Source organism: Paroedura picta, chromosome 2, assembly GCF_049243985.1.
Source record: "Paroedura picta isolate Pp20150507F chromosome 2, Ppicta_v3.0, whole genome shotgun sequence".
Taxonomy (NCBI): Eukaryota; Metazoa; Chordata; class Lepidosauria; order Squamata; family Gekkonidae; genus Paroedura; species Paroedura picta.
This window is the reverse complement of record NC_135370.1, coordinates 145,363,193-145,383,918: the sequence shown is the minus strand read 5'-3', so window position 1 is coordinate 145,383,918 and position 20,726 is coordinate 145,363,193. Positions and strand designations below refer to the sequence as shown.

Below are 20,726 nucleotides of genomic sequence, written 5' to 3'. Positions count from 1 at the left end.
AGCACTTAACTGTTTCTTCTTCAATTGCGAGTCTCTGTCATTCCTTAACTGACTTTCTCAACAGAATTCTCTTCAAACAACCTGCCACTAAAGGTTCTCAGACTATTAGGCATTAATCCTTGACAGTCCGTCACACTCAGTCTTAAGAGATTTGCGTGAAGCTACCCATACATGTGTATCTCTTGCTTTCTGTTGTAGAATGTTCCCCTAAACTGTGCTATACCATTTGGAAATGAGATGGCTGTAGCTGCTCATTACTCACAACATACCTAGTGAAAGTTGCCCAGCCTCTGCTCAAGCCTGGGTTAGTGGGAATCAACTTGCACATGTGGTTCTTGCTTGATGTTGCTTCTTATGCACTAAAACTCACTCAAAAATTAAGTGGTAAAATCAGAAAATAACATGTTTGCTTCCAGTTTCCTTCTTTCTACCTCCAATATGAACAAACCTCAAACAAATAAAAAGCCAGGTTTCTTGAATAAACACAAGTTTAAGAGCTCTGCTGAAATTACAGCTGTTATGTCAGTCATTACTCAAATATTCCCAAATATTCCATGAGGTCAGTAACACCACTGTGTAGGTGGCAACTTTATTTCATTATTTAATTTCATTATTTATTTCATTATTTAGATCAGTGGTCCCCAACCTTTTTATCACTGGGGACCACTCAACGCCGGGGACCACTCAACACCTTTTACTGAGGCCCGGTGGGGGGGGGGTAGTTTACTCCTCTACTCTCAACCATTGCCCTAGCACTCTCTGATCGCTATGGTAATGTTTAAACATCCCTTCAAAATAAGATACAGACACGCCACAACAATGAAGTGTGTTGTAAAGGGCTGGGAGGGATGAAGTAAAGGGCCGGGAGGGGGGGAGAAGGCATCCTTCGGGGCCCACCTCCAATTAGTCGAAGGACCACATGTGGTCTGCGGCCCACAGGTTGGGGATCGCTAATTTAGATTTCCATATCGCCCATTTCTTTGCAGCTCTGGGCGGTTTATGGTGTCATTTATCATCAAAGGCAAGTAAGAAGGGAATGCTTGCCCTTCATCCCTGCAAAAATCAATGGCAAGCCCAGCAAAACGTCTCCTACTTCTGCAATTGCTCCTCTCTTTCCTCACCAAGTAATCTTTACAAGATCACGTTGCCCTCTAGCTTAGCGATCCCCAACCTGTGGGCTGCGGACCACATGTGGTCCATCGACTAATTGGAGGTGGGCCGCGAAGGACGCCTCCATCCCCCGGCCCTTTACAACCCACTTTGGGTGTCATTGTCTCCATCACTCCCAGATGGGACTATCTCGTTGCAGAAAAACAAGCTCAGTGTTCCCATTGATTTCTCATTGTCATGAGTTAAAATTTCCATGAAAATAAAATGTTCCTTATGTTCATTGTTGTGGCATGTCTGTATCTTATTTTGAAGGGATGTTTAAACATTACCACAGCGATCAGAGAGCGTTAGGGCAGTGGTTGAGAGTAGAGGAGTAAACTACCCCCCCCCACCGGGCCTCAGTAAAATTGTCAAGCGTTGAGTGGTCCCCGGTGATAAAAAGGTTGGGGACCACTGCTCTAGCTAATATGCCTGTCAGTTTTTCACTGCCATACTCAATTTTAGCTGATTAATAATTGTCTTATCTGTAGCCTACTGGAGAATGCCAGTCAGATCTGAATAAACTGTTGCTGGGTAAAACTAGTGTTTGTTGTGCCTCTGACTTCCCGGAATGAAGTATGACGACAATCTCCATTGGAAGAATGGGTCCCTTAAAAGAGCTGAGTTTAGAGGGGAAACATCATAGTCATCTCCAATTTTGCTAATCTGAACACCGGCCGCGGCACTGCGGGCGCCGCGGACTAAATAAAGCGGTAAGGGGTTCTGGGGCGGGATGTGTCCGGGATGAGGAAGGGTCCGGATTGGATCCTTCCTCCGGACAGAGAATCGGAGGGACCAATTGGCAGGCGCTTTGCGCCTGCCGATTTGTCCCTCCGATTCCAAGCCCCGAGCAACTGTGAGCCGCGCGCAGCGTGGCTCGCAGTTGCTCCTTTGCCGGCGGCCTGACGTCAGAGCGCGGCTGCCGGGGGCTCCCTGCCCGGCAACCTGATGCGGCGAGAGGCGCAAAGCGCCTCTCACCACGTCAGGCCGCCGCCTGAGAGAGCCGCCGCCGCCGCCAGACCGCCGCCCGGGGGAGGCCCCGCAATACTGTGAGTATCTAGCGCCCGCCTCAGCTCCAGACGCGCCACAACAAGCCGCTTCCGCCTCCTGAGTCGCTGCCGGATGCGCCGCCGCCGCCACGGGACATCGCCCCCTCGGCCCGCCCAGCCAGCGCCGCCCACCGGAGGACGCCTCAGGACCGCCACCGCCAGCGACACGCTTCAGGAGCCCCCAGCGGCGGTGCCACCGCCCTCCACCACAGCCTGCCAGCCTACCGCACTCCAGGTAGGCCACGAGCCCCGGCCCCACAGCACAAACCCGGCCTTGCAAAGCCAGCCTGCAGAGCCCCACCGCCCTCATGGCGTGCCCTCCTAGCGCCCACTGCATTTTGACTGCAGTGGGCTTTTTTACTAGTATAATTTTAAAGTAAGTAAACAGCCATCATATGAACCAAACTGGATAATATTGCCTAGTAATGGAGAAGCCCCACAAGCGCATTACCTTCTCTTGATAATAAGAAAAACACAGCAGCTCCAAGCAGTTCATTCTAGCTTGACAAAAATGTCCTTGCCTCCAAGGTTGCAGTTCAGAGAAAGCATGCTGCAGAAACACACTATCAATTTGAAATCTGTACAAGTAGCTATAAGGCTCGTTTCCCCCTCAGTTTCTTCTAAATCCCCCCTCAATGATCTGGTTGTGTAAGTACACTTGGATTCTAACCTTTCACAATGGATTGCACCACACCAGATCAAAGCAATGGAAAAAACAGAGTTGTACTTCCCTGTATCTGTTGCTCATCGAGGATCTTCTATGAAGGCACACATGGGGACTATGTTTATGAGCGGGCCTGCGACAGAGATGTCTTAATAGCTAGAAGTCTTAAGTGGCCAAAAGAGCCCTCTTAACCCTATTGGGGCCCAAAAACCACACAAAAAAGTGCTTTGTACTTACATAAAACAAGTGTTCTCTTATGAAGGAATAATAAAGCTTGTCTAACATCTAAAGCGTATGAAGTCCTTTCATTTTCTGAACTTAGTGAGGGAAACATGCTGGCAAAACAACCTCTTGTGAGAGGGAAACTCAGAAATGACTTTTGGGAGAAACTGGGCCTAAGAGCCACTCACTTGGGAGAAATTTTCAAAAATGCTGGGTTTACCTGCTAGATCACTAGCTCACTAACTCTTCCAGAGGAATTAACAGCCGCTAAAAAGCAGACCTTCATGGATAATTCAGCCAAAGTACAGGTAGCTGAAGGCGCAAATGACCTCAAAATCAGGTGTGTCAAAACAACTGATAGAGACCACCGAGGAACCAGTGGTTCCCATGGGGGACAGAGATTGAACAGGCCTTTTAGAAACCTCTTGGATATATATAGTGTTCAGTTTGGAACCATGCAGAACCTGGCCAGCCCACAGTTCTGTATCTATCTCTCCTTCAGAAATTGAAACCAGAGGGGAACGGACTCAGAGAAAGGGTCTTGGGTAGGACCCACTACTACTCGGAGTTCGTGTTGGATCCAGGATATGAATGAATGGGAGTACGGCACTAAGACTCAGATTTGCACCTCTCCTTATTCTTAGACTTGGTCCTGGATCTCTTGGCTAACAAGATAAGCATAGTTGGATGAATGAAAAACAAACAGGGGTGACCAAACTGTGGCTCTCCAGGTGCCCATGGAGTACAATTACCATGAGCCCCTGCCAGCATGACGTTTGGCTACCCCAGCCCTAAAATAATTTTGAATGTTGGAAGAGGAGGAATAGGGAATCCTTCAGACTACTAGTTTTTTTCTGCAAGGATCACCAGACTTTTCTGAACCTATCCTCCTCATTTAGGCTCTTGGGATATCCATTCACAGTCATCCCTTATGAGCAATATAGGAAGTAATGATTTATTCAGGTTTTTAAAACCATTTTTCTGAACAAGTAACCTACATTTTTTTAAAGGTTATGTTCTGGTTCAACAGCAGTTCAGATTCCAACTGAGTCTGTGGTTTTCTAATTCAGATTTTGGTGGCACTTCCTGAATAAAACTGAAATTCAAAGTTGAATAATGCCACTATTCTAGCTTATCTTGACACTAATAGATTTATTTTCCATTGAGTGATTTAAAAAGTGTTCCATTAATACTTTCACACTTGTGTCGTGGGTTAATAACACATGAACGAGGGGAACCACCAGTAATATAGGTCTCAGCTTGGGGTTTCCTGACCTTAAACTTAAATTTTAGCTTTTACTAAAATTCCTTGCATCCTTATACACTGGTGAATACCATAAGAGTTACAATCTTCATTAAAATAATTGTTATTATCACTGTTAGGAGAAGTACATTGATTTAGCATTACATTCCCCACAAATGTGTGTTATATTATGGGTAAGAGGCAGCTAGCTTCTTTTGGTCAAGTTCTGTTCCCAATGTAGATAAGGCTCCACACCACATTCCCTTGCTTTATTATCAAGGGTCATTTGAGGTTCCATGAAGCTGCTGCTGTGTTGAGGACTGACTTTCAAAAGATCATTTTGCTGTGTTCAAGATCCTGACACAGAATCAAATATCTACAAATGATGTATTTCATTTATTTTCAAGGAAATATGCCAGATGTTTCATCTCAGGTTAGTAATGTGGATAGTACAATCCACTAAAATAATGCTGTTGTATGTCCTTCATTCAACCTATACAAAAATCTAAAATGTTTAAGCCCATGTTGATTGTGCCCAACCACCAAAATCGGACCTTGAATTAGGATTGCAAACTCTGGGTTGATAAATTCCTGAAGACTTGGAGGAGGAGCCTGGGGATGAACCTCTGAGGGTATGCCATGGAGTCCACCCTTCAAAACAGCCATTTTCTCTGGAGGAATTGATACCTGTCATCTAGAGATCAGCTGTAATTGCAGGAGAACTCCAGGTCAACCCTGCCATAAAGAACCATATTTTCCTAACTGAAAATCCATCTGTATGGTGTAAATGTTACCAATAGCACCAATATCGCATTCAAAATGAACTCAAGCTATGAACAAAATTAATGTTTATTTTTTATCACGTATTCTTATTTAGGCATTCATCAAGTCAGGGAGAATTTACTTCAGTTCTGCTTAAACAGAATAAAATTGAAATGGATAAACAAAGCTATTATTAACATGGGAACACTGGAAAACGTGACCTCTGACATCCCTTCTAGCCACACCCAAGGATGCATGTGTTATGGCTGTCATGAAATCAGGAGGCAAAGTCCTAACCTGTGACAACTAGCAATTAAATTAATTTGGAACACGTAAGGCCCACTTTCCCCCTTTACAGCACTTGATAAATAATGTCTAAAATTAAAATATCACATTGTACTCAAAAGGAGTTTGACAAGTATCATCATCTCTAAATTGTAAACAGTGAAAAAGATCCGATATACTGAGGGCAACCGTAAGATAATGGGCACAAGCTTACAAAGTTGTGTGAAATCCTAGTCATCTTGTTTCAAAGATGCAGTAGAACTGGACTCATCCACAATATCACTGAAGGAGATAAATAATCATCAATCAATCAATTTTTCTAACCTGCCCTTCCAATACAGCTCAGGGCGGGTAACGACATCATTACAAACAATCATCAATTAAAAACATAAAATCATCCTCTGATTTACCCCCAACTAATTAACCAAACAGACAAGAGGGTGTCCAGGGTTTCCAGAGCAGATCTAAGCTCTTAAATCTTCCCTCAATTTTCAGTAGTGAGGCCAGCAATTCCTTTTAGTCTTTCCAAACCCTGACCGTAGGTCTGGTGGAACAGCTCTGCATTGCAGGACCTGCGGAACTGGTTAATGTCCCGCAGGGCCCTGATCTCTTTGGCCAGAGCGTTCCACCAGGCTGGGGCCAGGGCTGAGAAAGCCCTGGCCCTGGTCAAGGCCAGTTTCACCTCCTTTGAGCCAGGAATCCTGAACATATGTGGATTGTCTTAACATACTTTAGGGGATGTAAGAGAAAAGAGAGGAGAACTTGAAGGAATCCTCTGAGATAGATTATAAGAGCTCTTGTGTTGTAGTGGTTAGAGTGCTGAACTAGGACAAGGGTTCAAATCGCTCCTCTTCTTTGAAAGATGACCTTGGAAGATAAAGTGAGGAGAAGGAAAATGGGGTTGGACTTACCTGTAACTGTTGTTCATTGACATCTTTCTGTGCAAACACACATTGGGACTGCACAAGTGCAGGCCAGCCACGAAAAGTCATTTCAAGCTTAACTCCTATAGCGGGCACTACCACGCCGCCACCGTGCACATGCACGCGATTTCCCACCAGAGTGCACATGTGACTAGAGGCGGAGCACCCCCTTACCCTTGGTTCTGAACTGCTGCCGCGAGCCCTGGTCGGGGCGAACCAGCCAAGATCCCAATAGGGACGGAGGGAATATGTGTCTGCGTACGTCAATGAACAACTGTTATGGGTAAGTGCAACCCCATTTTCATTATCCATCTTGTTGTGCAGTCCCACATTAGGACCTTCACGCGCTAAATACCTGAGGAAGGCAGGTTGAGCCCTTAAGAGAATAAGGACTGCAGGATCACTTTCCGAAACTCCGAATCTCATCTGTCTTGGAAACTGATGACGTAGTGCAGTGGCTTGATAAATGTCAATGACATCTTTCCCACCTTCTCCGGTGTGCTTAGAGCTGCTTTCTAAGTGCTTAGTCAATAAGATGCATCATTTCCAAATATTGTCTCATCCTGTCCTTAATCAATAGCTGAAGGGACAGATCCAGGCAACATGGGACTTGCCCACCTGTTGTTTTCTGGGTGACAGGGAGCTAATAATTTCATAAGTCAGGGAGGAATGTGAATCACCTCTGTTGTAACTCTACCCTCAGTACTATATAAAGATTTCCTTTATTGAAATACAGAATATTCAAATAAATTGATTCAAATAAATGCAGAAGATATCATTGATGTTATCTGCAATCCTACTTTTTTCATTTCACATGGAACACACACTGGATTGTATTTTAACACCTCACTCGGTTAACTTCCTGTTAGATAATAACCTGCAAAAAACCCACTTCTCCTGTCCACCATTCTGAGATTAGAGACAGGATTTAGTGTTGGCTGTGCACCAATTCTGAGTTGTAAGAAATATATATCAGGTAGATATATGCCTACTCTGCTGCCTGCATTTATACTCCTGGACTTGCTGACCCCTTAATATAAAGGTAAAGGTATCCCCTGTGCAAGCACCGAGTCATGTCTGACCCTTGGGGTGACACCCTCTAGCGTTTTCATGGCAGACTCAATACAGGGTGGTTTGTCAGTGCCTTCCCCAGTCATTACCGTTTACCCCCCCCCCCAGCAAGCTGGGTACTCATTTTACCGACCTCGGAAGGATGGAAGGCTGAGTCAACCTTGAGCCGGCTGCTGGGATCGACCTCCCAGCCTCATGGGCAGAGCTTTCAGATTGCATGTCTTACCACTCTGTGCCACAAGAGGCTCTTGCCCCCTTAATATATTTACTGCTAAACTCAATATCAATAAGCCTGGTAACATAAAAGATCAAAATGCATTTAAAAATGCCTTCTGTCGTGAGACAGGTCATCTATAAAAATGACACGTATTTATGCATTACTGATTGCATTTGTAAACCATTCTCGGTCTATCTTGCAAGCATAAAATGCTACAGCAAAAGTAAACTGTATCACAGCACAAGCAAACGGTCTCGGTCGCTTTCAACTTCTGCAATTCTAATGCTTGACTTCCACACCAGTCTGGCACCACCAGTTCAGTGACTGTAAATTCTCACAGATGAGTATATCTGTGGTCTAAAATCTACATAAACAGATGCAACAGTCTGCCTTCCATGGCCGCAAAGTGTTACATATCAGCATAACAAATCAGGAGGATTTATTATTATTATTTATTATATATTTGTATAAGAGAGAGAGAACTCTCAACAGTACATGCATGTCTCCTATCATTCGTAAAGATGCCATGAATGGCCCAAGGGGCTTGGGGGAAGGCAAGAATTTAGTACAGTTCTAGGCTGCAGCTATTCCCTTCTCACCTCACAGAAACAGAGAACAGAACTACTCTTTAATATCATAGATACTTTCTCAACCCAGACAGATTGGCCCAAGCTGCACTGCATCAGTTAAAATAACCGTTGATGAACCGAGTTAACACTTAAAAAATTATGCTGATGCCCACATCCCGCACAAATGAGAGCAGTATTCTGTATGTAGACAAAAATTAACTTTGACTTATTTTAAATCTGCATGCAGATGTCCTCTAATTTACATATGAGAAAAGACAAATGCTTCCCACCCACTTTCCCAAACCGCTTACATTTTTATTCAGTGAACATCTTCATTATCTTAGCAGCCAGTATACTTTTGCATCATTTCACCGTGTTTTAATGAAACTGGGGAGACGAGGGCCCGGGGTGGAGTTTCCCTTTGGCACAGTCTCAAGCTTTACTTCTTAACCTGACCTGCTAGAAGATAACAACAAGACAAGACAGGACAAGCAGAGTTCCTAGCACTTCATAAAGTACAAAAGGAGGACTGGAATCCTTCCTTGTTTAGCACATGTAACAATCTATGCTGCCTCCTTGTGGATAAAACAGGAAATTACTAATTAAATTTAATTGCCACTAATGCTAATTGATACAGCAATTATCATGGCTTTCACACAGAGATTTTGCTCTGGTTTGGTGTCCAGAGCAGTGTTTTGTTTTTGTTTCTGACACCTGTACAACTCTATCTTGTCTCTCTCTCTACCCACCCAGCTGTAATCTTTCCTAAACCAGGTTTGGTACACAGATCATAATCAAAATGCATTTATAAGCCAGGAAAGTGTACATTTTTGCAGGTTCGGGCAGTATCAGAATCATTTTCCCATTTTCATTTCCCTGTGACCGCTAGTTCCACTAGAGAGCATTTAAAAAATATGCTGTCAGTTCACATACTTTTAAAAAAGTCACTGCACAGATAGGCCTTTCCTCCTAATAATGCCACAGCAAAAGGGGCTAGTGTAGCGATCCCCAACCTGTGGGCTGCGGATCACATGTGGTCCGTCGACTACTTGGAGGTGGGCCGCAAAGGACGCCTTCTCCCCCCCCCCCCCGGCCCTCTACAACACACTTCGGGTGTCATTGTCTCCCATCACTTCCAGACTATCTTGTTGCAGAGAAACAAGCTCAGGGTTCCCATTGATTTCTCATTGTCATGAGTTAAAATTTCCATGAAAATAAAATGTTCCTTATGTTCATTGTTGTGGCGTGTCTGTATCTTATTTTGAAGGGATGTTTAAACATTACCATAGCGATCAGAGAGCGTTAGGGCAGTGGTTGAGAGTAGAAGAGTAAACTACCCCCCCCCACCGGGCCTCAATAAAATTGTCAAGCGTTGAGTGGTCCCCAGTGATAAAAAGGTTGGGGACCACTGGGCTAGAGGGTTGTTATGCTTGTTGCTACAGGGTGCAACAAGCATAAAGTAAGACCTGGATAGTAAGTAATTATTGGATGGAGCATTTGGAGGGGTCAGAATGTAGAGGCAGGAAATGGCAACCCGCCTCTGAATATCCCTTGCCTATCCTCTGTTCTCCTGGCTATATTATTATTTTTTTTTAATTATTAATTATTGGATTCGTTTCCCGTGGCTATCAGAACTGTCTCGCGGCGGGTTACAACCATGAAGCATATCACACACAACATACGATTAATAGTAATAAATAAATAAATAACAAATACAAAAAATATAAACCTCTGTTGACTGTTAAATAACCTCTGTTAAGTAATCATATATATAAAATCTATGGGTTTGATTCTATGGAAATTTTTCACTAAAGGAAGGGGAGAGACTTTCACCTACACCCCCAATAAAATAAATAACAGATTTTTGTCGAGTCTGTTATGATTGTTGACTTCTGATGCTTGTCCCATGGGGGGGGGGGGCATTCCCCCAGAAACAGCATTTCAGGATGTATTTTGGGCTACGGTGGAAATTTACCATGGGATCCAACTCACTAGGTTAAAATAAAATGTAACTATAAACTAAAACTTAATTTTCTAAACACTTCTAATGTTTTGTACTAGTCTAATGCAGGGGTGACCAAACTGGCAGGGGCTCATGGGAACTGGAGCCCATGGACATCTGGAGAACCACAGCTTGGCCACCCCTGGCCTAATGCATATGAAAGTTCAAATGAGGTCCCAAGACAAGTGCTAGAAATAGGTGGGCTGAGACTGCCCTAAATTTCTCCATGAAACAATTATAAAAGACTGGGAACAACTATTTAACAAGGCGGCATGGCACATGAATGACACAGCAACCTTTGTCAAGCTAAGCAGGTATGAACTAGTCATACTACGTAATTGTATTGATACTGTTCTTTACCACCCCTCCTAAGAACCCCATAAACAGCCTTGAGTTTCGTGATGCAAGAAGGGGATATTACAAATACATAAAATACTCTTAGGTTGACATGATAGTTATGATGAGGAAGTGTTAATGATTTAGTATTTTGAGTCAAAGAAAAATATATATATGAATAAAACAAAGTTATTCCCAGAATTAAACTTGGTTGGTTTTAAAAGTGTCACAGGACTCAAACTAGACGAACACAGCTACCCACCTGAATCTCTATATGAATAATTTTTTTTGTTATCTTACCTGTATATCAGAAAGGCAATACTTTTCCTTAATATCATTCTTTATTTATTTACTTTAAACTAGATTCTTAAAATATACTGTTACCCCTTCCCCACCTGGTTGACGCAGGTTAGGATTATCTTGGAAGTTAAGTAGGATCAACGGTGGTGGGCAATGGCGGGCGGCACTGGCAGCCTCCACGCCACCTCCAGATTGTTGTGCGCCCGCATGCCGCAGTTGGGGTCGTGGCGTTACGGCGGTTGAGAACCGCTGCACTAGATGTTACCAGTTCACTGACCCCAATGAAAGGCTTGGCAGAAGAGCTCTGTCTTACAGACCCTGTGAAACTATACCAGTTCTGACAGGGCCTGGATCTTCTCTGGGAGCTCATCCCACCAAGTAAGGGCCAGGACACAGAATGTTCTAACTTTGGTTGAGACCAGATATAGTTCCTTAGGACCAGGGATCACTAACTGGCGGAGTGTAATGCTTTTTGTGGGACGCTGGGCCCAGACCACAAATGGATAACAACCAAAACCTTAAACCTGATCCAGAACTCAACTGGGAGCCAGTGCAGTTGCTGAAGCCCAGGCACTATATAGGCCCTCCAAGGTATTCTGGAGAGGACTCTAGACGCTGCATTCTCGACCAGCTGCAATTTATGGAACAGGGATAAGGATGGGCAAGCATACAGTGAGTTACAGAAGCCCAATCTAGAGGTGACCAATGCCTGGATGACTGTGGCTAGGTGCTCAAGTGCCAAGTAGGGCACTAATAGCTTAACTTGGCTAGATGGAAGAATGCCAGCTAAGCTACTTCCATGACCTGTGCCTCCATGGAAAGGGAGGTGTTGAAGATCATATCCAAGTTCCTGAAGCGTGCAAGTTCCTGAGTGTGCAAGCATCACCTACTCCGGTTCCAGGCATGGCAAGCACACTTCCTCACTTGGTCCCTTCCTGCCCAGCCACGGGACCTCTATCTTTGAAGGATTGAGTTTCCCACAAGTCTGCTTGAGCCATCCTGTCACTGCTTCCAGGCATTTAGCAAAGGACTCTGGGGGTGATTCCAGGCAGCCATCTATCTGGAGGAGAGCTAAGTGTCATCTGCATCTTGATGATACCTGAGCGCAAGCCCTCAGACCAGCTGGGCAAGAGGGCGCATGAAGATGTTAAATAGAATTGGGGAGAGGACTGCTTCCTGTGGCACTCCACACAGGAACTAGCAGTGGTGCAACTACCTCTCCCCAACAGCTACCCTCTGTCCAGGAGATCAGTTACTGGATGGCCATTCTCCATATCCCAGCATCAGCAAGGCAATGAATTAGAAGCTTGTGTTCAACTATGTCAAACACTGCTGTAAGGTCTAGCAGTACAAGCAGCACTGCCCCACCCCGATCCAATTGACACCAGAGGTTATCCATTGGGGCAACCAGTGCCATTTTGACCCCATGGCCAGACTGGAAGCCCAAGACTGAAGCATCTAGGAATGGCAGTAATTGGTCTGTGGCTGCCCTTTCTACCACCTTCCCTAGGAATGCGAGATGTGAAATGAAACTGTAGCTGGTGAGCTCTCACGGATCCAATGATGATTTCTTCAATAGCAGACAGACCACTGCCTCTTTCAAACCCTCTTTCTCCCTCCTATCTTCTCATTGCTTGTTTTTAATAGCCATTAGGGACAAGGAATATGGATGATCACTAAACTACAAGCTAATAAAACTATCGAAAGGTTAACATCTTTTAGCCTGTTCTCCCAATGAAGAGTTAAAGCAGATGTTCATTTAAAAAACTGCTAACAATAAAAAGACTCCCCCACATTGACAAATAGGTGATCTTGTAACATCATAAGGACCAAATATAATGACATAAATCTTTGTAAACATAATTGCTTAAAGGAGGGCAGGAGATCCAGCAATTTAAGAGACACATGGGTTGCAACATGACACCAAGAACAAAGGACAACAAGGTCCAGACAAAAGAAGCAGCAATCCCATCAGAGAAGGTAAAGTCAATTCCTAACAGGAGATTCCCAAGATCAGCAGAAACTGCCATGCTGGAATCTATACACAGATTCAACACTACCAGACTGGGACTTAGTACAGATAAAGGGAGGCTAGCTGCTCAGTACAGAGAAGAATTATTCCTGTGTAGAGGCTCATCATCAGAGGCACTGTTCACCCTGCACTTCACGTAGGCATCACTACCAGTATCACATCCATGGGCTCCAGTTCATGCAGTCTATTGCCACAAGACATTTGTTATTCCAGAAGGATAAAATGGAAGATAAAAGAACAATGCAAGCAGCTTTGGATCCCCATTGGAGATAGAAATGAAGTTAAATAAAATAAAAATAGGTCTCAGTCAATCACAGTCAAACGCTGATAGCTACTAGTATTTGTTTCCCTTTACCATTATTGACCAAGGGGCGACTATATTGCTGTTTTGCTGGTAGAGCTGTAAGTTACCCCTAGGGACACTTCAAAACATGTGACTTCTAGAGGTTCCATAAGAAAATCCTAAGGGACAGCCTATTTCTATCTCCAATGGTGTTTCATCAGACTGGAGAGAGGTGAGTAGTGGGGTACCTCAGGGCTCGGTGCTCGGCCCGGTACTTTTTAACATATTTATTAATGATCTAGATGAGGGGGTGGAGGGACTACTCATCAAGTTTGTAGATGACACCAAATTGGGAGGACTGGCAAATACTCCAGAAGATAGAGACAGAGTTCAACGAGATCTGAACACAATGGAAAAATGGGCAAATGAGAACAAGATGCAATTTAATAAAGATAAGTGTAAAGTTCTGCATCTGGGTCAGAAAAATGAAAAGCATGCCTACTGGATGGGGGATACGCTTCTAGGTAGCACTGTGTGTGAACAAGACCTTGGGGTACTTGTGGACTGTAAACTAAACATGAGCAGGCAGTGTGATGCAGCGGTAAAAAAGGCAAATGCCATTTTGGGCTGTATCAACAGGGGCATCACATCAAAATCACAAGATGTCATAGTCCCATTGTATACGGCACTGGTCAGACCACACCTGGAGTACTGTGTGCAGTTCTGGAGGCCTCACTTCAAGAAGGACGTCGATAAAATTGAAAGGGTACAGAGGAGAGCGACGAAGATGATCTGGGGCCAAGGGACCAAGCCCTATGAAGATAGGTTGAGGGACTTGGGAATGTTCAGCCTGGAGAAAAGGAGGTTGAGAGGGGACATGATAGCCCTCTTTAAGTATTTGAAAGGTTGTCACTTGGAGGAGGGCAGGATGCTGTTTCTGCTGGCTGCAGAGGAGAGGACACGCAGTAATGGGTTTAAACTTCAAGTACAACGATATAGGCTAGATATCAGGAAAAAGTTTTTCACAGTCAGAGTAGTTCAGCAGTGGAATAGGCTGCCTAAGGAGGTGGTGAGCTCCCCCTCACTGGAAGTCTTCAAGCAAAGGTTGGATACACACTTTTCTTGGATGCTTTAGGATGCTTAGGGCTAGTCCTGCGTTGAGCAGGGGGTTGGACTAGATGGCCTGTATGGCCCCTTCCAACTCTATGATTCTATGATTCTATGATTCTATTATTAACAGCATTGTCTGCAAAATGAACAGCTGCAGGAGAGCACAGGTCATGCTGAAAGCCATGTGCTCAGTTCACATGGGTCAAAGATGAGGCTCACAAGCCTAGCCATTGCCTCACGTAAAACGTGACCAAGCATAATCAGCAACATCCAAGACTGACATGGTAGGCAGCTGGGGATTCTCAGAAAGCATTTCCCAGTGGTAGAAAATTGTGATTTACTTTATTTTATAATCTGCCTTCTCCTGTGGAATTCAACACATTAGCACACGTGTTTAGATAGATCTGCAGCCTGTGTCAGAAAAGCCAATACTGGAGATCTGTCAAGATAGAATTCCTTTAGGCACTTCAACTAGTTTTATGCCTTAGATTGCAATGTTAGTGCCAAATTGGATGAGACGCTTGATATCAGGAAGCACTGTGGAAAAAGAAAATTACATCAGGACTCCAGCACTGGAGTTGATGGATGGTTTAAATCTTTCTCTGTGATCCCCCTCTTCCCCCAGAATTATTTGACCAGGTAGGAGTATCTCTAAGTTTTCCTAACTGCGGGAAAACAGCAGCTGGACAGGGTGGGGAACAGTACCCATACCCTCACAGCTGTAATCTTATTTAAAACGAAAGCAAAATTTCTAACCAAGTAAGAGATTGATTTATGATGTGTGTAGAGTTGCCAGGAGATCCGAGGACTGTCTGGCGGCCAGAGGCAGTTTGCGATTATCTGCTTCCGCATCATGATCACAAGTGTTCTTTGGACGATCTCCATCTAAATCCTTGCAGGTCTTGCTTCCAAATCCTAGGGGGCAGGAAGGTTGCAGCCCTCCCTCATGGCCTCCCCCCCCCCGCACTGGGGATGCTGCTGTTTGCTTCTTCTCTGATCCCCCTTTCAAGTTAATACTAGCAGAGAACTAGACATTGTGCAACTCCTTTTAAATTCCCCCATTGTAATTTTTTTATTCAGCGATATGAGGCCACTAATAATCTCTCATCACTAAACTCATGCCATGTGCCCAAAAAATTAAAATTTAAAAATGAAGGAAAATGGAGCTTGTGCTCCAATGAAGAGGGGAAGATAGCAGAAGGTGCAGAGTGGGCAGAACTAACTCAATGAGGGTGTGGGAATTACATTTAAAGAGCAGCAAAAGGGTGCAGCGGGGAAATCTGTAGAAGTCTGTATGTCTTTGAATTACTTTGATCTTGGAAGTGAAATGAGAGAAAAATTGGTACAAAATCACCCTCAGAAAATTAGGGGAAACAGTGACCAGAAAGCAATCTGAGCACTGAAGGGAGGGAAATCAATGCAGAATGACAAAAGAAAACCTGATGGACATGCACAGTGAAAGCAAGGGGGAAACACCTGGCTTATAATAGACCTGGTACCAATGCCAGACCAAGGTGAGCACCAGCTTTGTGAGTCCTTGTAGCAACAGGTAGATATTTGGATGTCTGTCTCCCACCTAAAGTGTTGACTACTTGTTAGCAAAATGGATTCCTTAAGGAAAGCCATGACCTCACCTTCTCCAAAATGAGGCATTGCTCATTCCTAAACCAACTGACAAGTTGACAAGCTAAGCCAAGATCGAATAGGGGCTGACAGTAGACATCTAAGAAGGGTGTTCTCCAAAGGATATTTTCTCCAAAGAATATTTTCAGTTATTTGTAAAAAGGATGTCTTAAAAGAAATGTCTTAATTGCCATCTGACATTGGGGTGAGTGGGGAGCAAAAAGCGTTTTTAAAATATCTACGACCACCATATAAAGTACACAAATGACATTCATCCTAGTTAGTTTATTCCTTCAATACCTTGTATTGTCCTTTAGACTCTTAGCAGAAAGGAAGGGGGGAAAAAAACCTCAACATAATATAGGTTGTCATAGGAACCATCCACCCAACAATGACTCACCAAGACAACACCTTGCTTTATACAACCAAAAGTGACGTTTTTGCTGCCACAGAAGGACTTCTCATGCAAAATAAATGCAAGCACAACTTTCCCCACCACACAGGGATTTCCTCTTCTGAATATTTGCTTTGCTACTAATATGGACAACTAAGATCCTTACTTTGCAAGTAGCTGTGCTACAAGGTATGCAATTATCTATTTTCTGACTACTGCCAGGTTGGATAGTATTATTACTACATTTGTTAAAGTCATATTGGCAGAAAATGGTCAGACATGCCTGGCCTGTTGTGGAGTGTAAAATCTGAATTCCCCCCGGGAAGCAACCAATAGTAGGGAGGGAGTCCATAAATGTACATGGCTCTGGCCCCATTGAGAAAATGTCTCCTAATCTCCAGATGAACTTAAGGGCTGCCCAAACTTTGAAATGTTTAAATAATTTTAACTGTTATTTCCACCCCTGGAAAGAAACTGCTACTAAGTATGAGATATTAAGCAAACACATGAAACCAGAATGAACTTTTTTTTGAGTAGTGAAAAACTCACGGGAAATTATATAACTAGTTTCTGTACACAGGGCTTCAAAACTCTAAAATACAGTTCTGTCTTATATCCTTATTAGGCAAAAGGTGACATTGTGCAGGAAAAAAGAACTGGTTAAGGATTAAGATTAAGAAATGATGGGGAAAAATGTGCCTCATCTAAGAAGCAGCAACAATATGATGCAGCATGAGTCACTTTCGGGGTAGGATTCTCCATGCAAAAACCAGGAACCTACGTAACTTGTGCAAGTACAGCCCAGAGGCAACATATTGTAGTTGCCCCAACAACAGCTGATACACACAGAGCAACTGAGGCACTACTGTTTTATTCCTCTCATGAAAAATGCAGTCTACAAAGTATTAGGAAAGTTTTGTGGCTTTTAAAGAAGAATGTTAAGTGGCAGCCTTGCGCGGGGCCCCGGGGCACCTTCTCCCGCCACTCAGTTGCAGCGGTCCGTGGAAACCGGGAGGTTGCGGACCACTGGTCCAGCCCATTCGACCATCCCTGACTTCCAGGACCTCATTCTGCACCAGGTTTGAACATCAGCTTCACAATCATATTTGCTGGGCAAACAGGCATAACTTCAAATGAGTTTCTGTTGCCCCCAGGCTGGGGGGCTCAGTTTGTGGTGCTTACTTGGGAGTCAGTGGGCACAAATTGTTTCATCCCCTTTTTAGAGGCAGCATCATTGCTAAGGTTGGGGTGTGCTACTGTACATACACCATTGTTGACACTGACAGGTTCAAAATAGAGAAAGCAGTGCACGAAGGTTGTATTTTTTCCCACTTCCTTTTTAACTTGTGTGCTGAGATCATTATGAGACTAGAATTTAAGCCCGCTGTAAGATAAATACAGTGGGCACTAGCGGGGGCACAGGAACAGCCTGGCTGCGTCTGTGACACAGTGAGGCTGTTCCCGGGGCTCCTGATTGGGCCCTCCGAGTTTTTATCCCAGACAGGGCTCGCCCTTTCTCCTCCCACACTGCCCTTAGCATTTTATTACTACCGCTCCCCAGGAGCTGTTTACAGTTAAACTGAACTCAGAGAATCTAACACTGGATTGGATGAAGGAATATAAATAATCTTCGGTATGCTGATGATACTACCCTCCTGTCAGAAACGGAGGAAGACCTAGAACAGCTGATTACAAAGGTCAATCAAGTAACTAAAAAATTTGGCCTTTTCTTAAACACTATAAAGACAAAAATAATGACCACCGCAAAAAACAGACATGTCGCAACAACAATTGATGGTGAAGAGATCGAATGCATTCAAGAATTCATTTTTCTTAAATCACAGCTTGACGTGAGTGGAGATTGCGGTATGGAAATAAAACGTTGAATTGCTCTGACTCACTCAGAAATTATTATTATTATTATTATTAAATTTATATCCCGCCTCCCCCCAGAGGCTCGAGGCGTAAGTCCCTGCAGGGGGCGTAGGGCGATAGGCAGTCCCTCATATATACTGGGCCCAGACCATGGATGGCCTTGAAGGTCAAAACCAAAACCTTGAACCTGATCCGGAAGATAAATGGTAGCCAGTGCAGCTGCCTCAGCACTGGCTGGATATGTGCCCTCCAAGGTGTAGTCGTGAGAGCCCTAGCAGCCGCATTTTGGACCAGTTGCAGTTTACGGATCAAGCCCAAAGGCAGGCCAGTGTAAAGCGAGTTACAGAAATCTAATCTGGAGGTGACCGTCGCATGGATCACTGTGGCCAAGTGTTCAGAGGACAGATAAGGCGCTAGTAGCCGAGCCTGGTGGAGATGGAAAAATGCCTGGCCAGCTACCTGTTGACCTGTGCCTCGAGTGTTAGTGAGGCATCCATGGTCACCCCCAGGTTTCTGGCCTGAGACGTGATCTTAAGTTGCATCCCGACCAGAGAAGGCAAGCGCGCTTCCTGGTCTGCTCCCCTACGGCCCAAACACAGGACCTCTGTCTTGGAGGGGTTGAGTTTCAGGCGACTCTGCTCAAGCCATCCAGCCACTGCTTCCAAACATCTGGTGAATGGTTCCGGGGGAGAGTCCGGGCGGCCATCGATGAGGAGAAAGAGCTGTCATACTGATGGCAACCCAGCCCATAACTCCGCACCAGTTGAGCCAGAGGTCACATAAAGATGTTGAATAATGTGGGAGAGAGCACCGAGCCCTTTGGGACCCCATACGGGAGCCGGTAAGGGCCCAATAATTCCTCTCCCACAGCTACCCTCTGTGTCCGGTTTTGGAGGAGACGGCTCGCTAGCAGCTCGTGATTGACCACGTCAAACGCAGCCGACAGATCTAAATGAACTAGCACAGCAGAGCCGCCTCGGTCAAGCTGGCGACGGAGGTCATTCAACAAGGAGACCAACACCGTCTCAACCCCGTGACCAGGATGGAAGCCAGACTGGTATGGATCAAGCGTCGAAGTATCTTCTGGGAATGCTAGGAGCTGGTCTGCCACAGCCCTTTCCACCACCTTACCCAGGGACGCTAAGTGCGCTACCGGGCGGTAGCTTGCGGGGTCATGCGGGTCCAGAGATGGTTTCTTGAGGAGAGGGCACACCACCGCCTTCCTCAACGCCTCAGGGAACTCCCCCGACTGGAGAGAGCAGTTGACGATGTCCCTGAGCTGATCACCTATCCGTCCATCACTCCCCTTAAGGAGCCAAGACGGACCGGGATCGAGGGAGCAAGTGGTCACCCTCATCCTCCCTAGCAACCCGTCCACTTCGGATATTATGAGGTTGAACTAAACATGGAAAACAAGAGAAGAATCGATTCATTTGAATTCTGGTGTTAGGGAACGCTTCTGCGGGTTGCATGGACAGCAAAAGTCACAAACAAGGGAACACTACAGCATATAAAGTCTGATATATCATTGGTAGGCAAAATCATGAAACTCTGGCTCACTTACTTTGGCCATATAGTGTGATCCAACTCAATGAAGAAAGCGATTATGCTAGGATTGGTCAATGGAAAAAGGAAACCAGGCTGACAAAGAATGTGGTGGTTAGACACGTTTGGAATGAACACAGGCCAGAACACTGCATTGCTGAGGGTGCAGGATTGAGGATCATGTCGGCGGCTGTGCCATTGGATCACAGTGTTGGACAAGACTGAATGGCTGACAACAACTGTACAAGTGGCCATTTCAGAACTCATTCTTGACAAAAGAAACTGAAAGCTATGTGCCCAATACTAGATGTTTCTGCCCTCAGTGCAACAGGTCTTAGTAACTGAGCTGCTGACTAACAGCCTTCCTTGCATTTTCTGATGAAACATGCTTCTAGCCCTCATGATGGCACATATATATTTGAAAATCTGATGGCCAAAATACAAAGGGAAGTGGAGGTGGGAGATGGTTGAGAGTGCAAAACCAGTTCATTTTATTTTTTAGCTTCTGTCTCCTACCCCTCATCCCCAAATCCATAGATTAGTTTTTAAAAATCTGCTGCCAGTTCAAAATTTTCTAAGTATATAGATATAGATTGCTTGCTTGATTGGCATGTGTTTAGTGTAGACAGGAGATCCGACGACTATAGGATTGTCTAGCCATCAGGCAAGAAACATTTAGAGGTGGTTTGCTATTGCCTGCCTCTGCATATTACCCTAGATTTCCTTCAAGGTCTCCCATCCGAAGACTAACTAAGATCATCAACCCTGTTTAACTTCCAAGATCTGATGAGATTGGCATAGAGATACAGAAAGTGGAATATAAATGAATCAAATAGGTACACAGCTCAGAAGCATCTTTCTGGCTTGATGTATTTTGGACAGTTTTCATCTCCGTTTCTTAAAAGAAGAGCTTGGTGACCAACAATAATGCCATTGCTTAACAACAAAAAGGATTCTTCAGACACATCGCTCACATGTGGTATATCCTTATCCATTGTTCCTCTTAATATTTGTGAAATAGCTTGGGGGATGGAACGAGTCCTGAAAGCCAGTTTGGTGTAGTGGTTAGGAG

The 20,726-nt window shown here is 44.6% G+C and overlaps 2 protein-coding genes across 7 annotated transcripts in view; one reads left to right on the top strand and one right to left on the bottom strand.

The window, feature by feature from the left end:
* The window catches only part of PRORP (protein only RNase P catalytic subunit), a 59,209-nt gene that overhangs the window by 8,911 nt on the left and 29,572 nt on the right, over window positions 1-20,726 (bottom strand). The gene's annotated exons all lie outside the window — the stretch shown is intronic.
* PPP2R3C (protein phosphatase 2 regulatory subunit B''gamma) overlaps window positions 16,272-20,726 on the top strand; it is a 65,196-nt gene continuing 60,741 nt past the window's right edge. The window contains exon 1 of the mRNA XM_077323100.1: window positions 16,272-16,423. The gene's annotated coding sequence lies outside the window, so the exon portion shown is untranslated. The remainder of the gene's footprint in view (window positions 16,424-20,726) is intronic.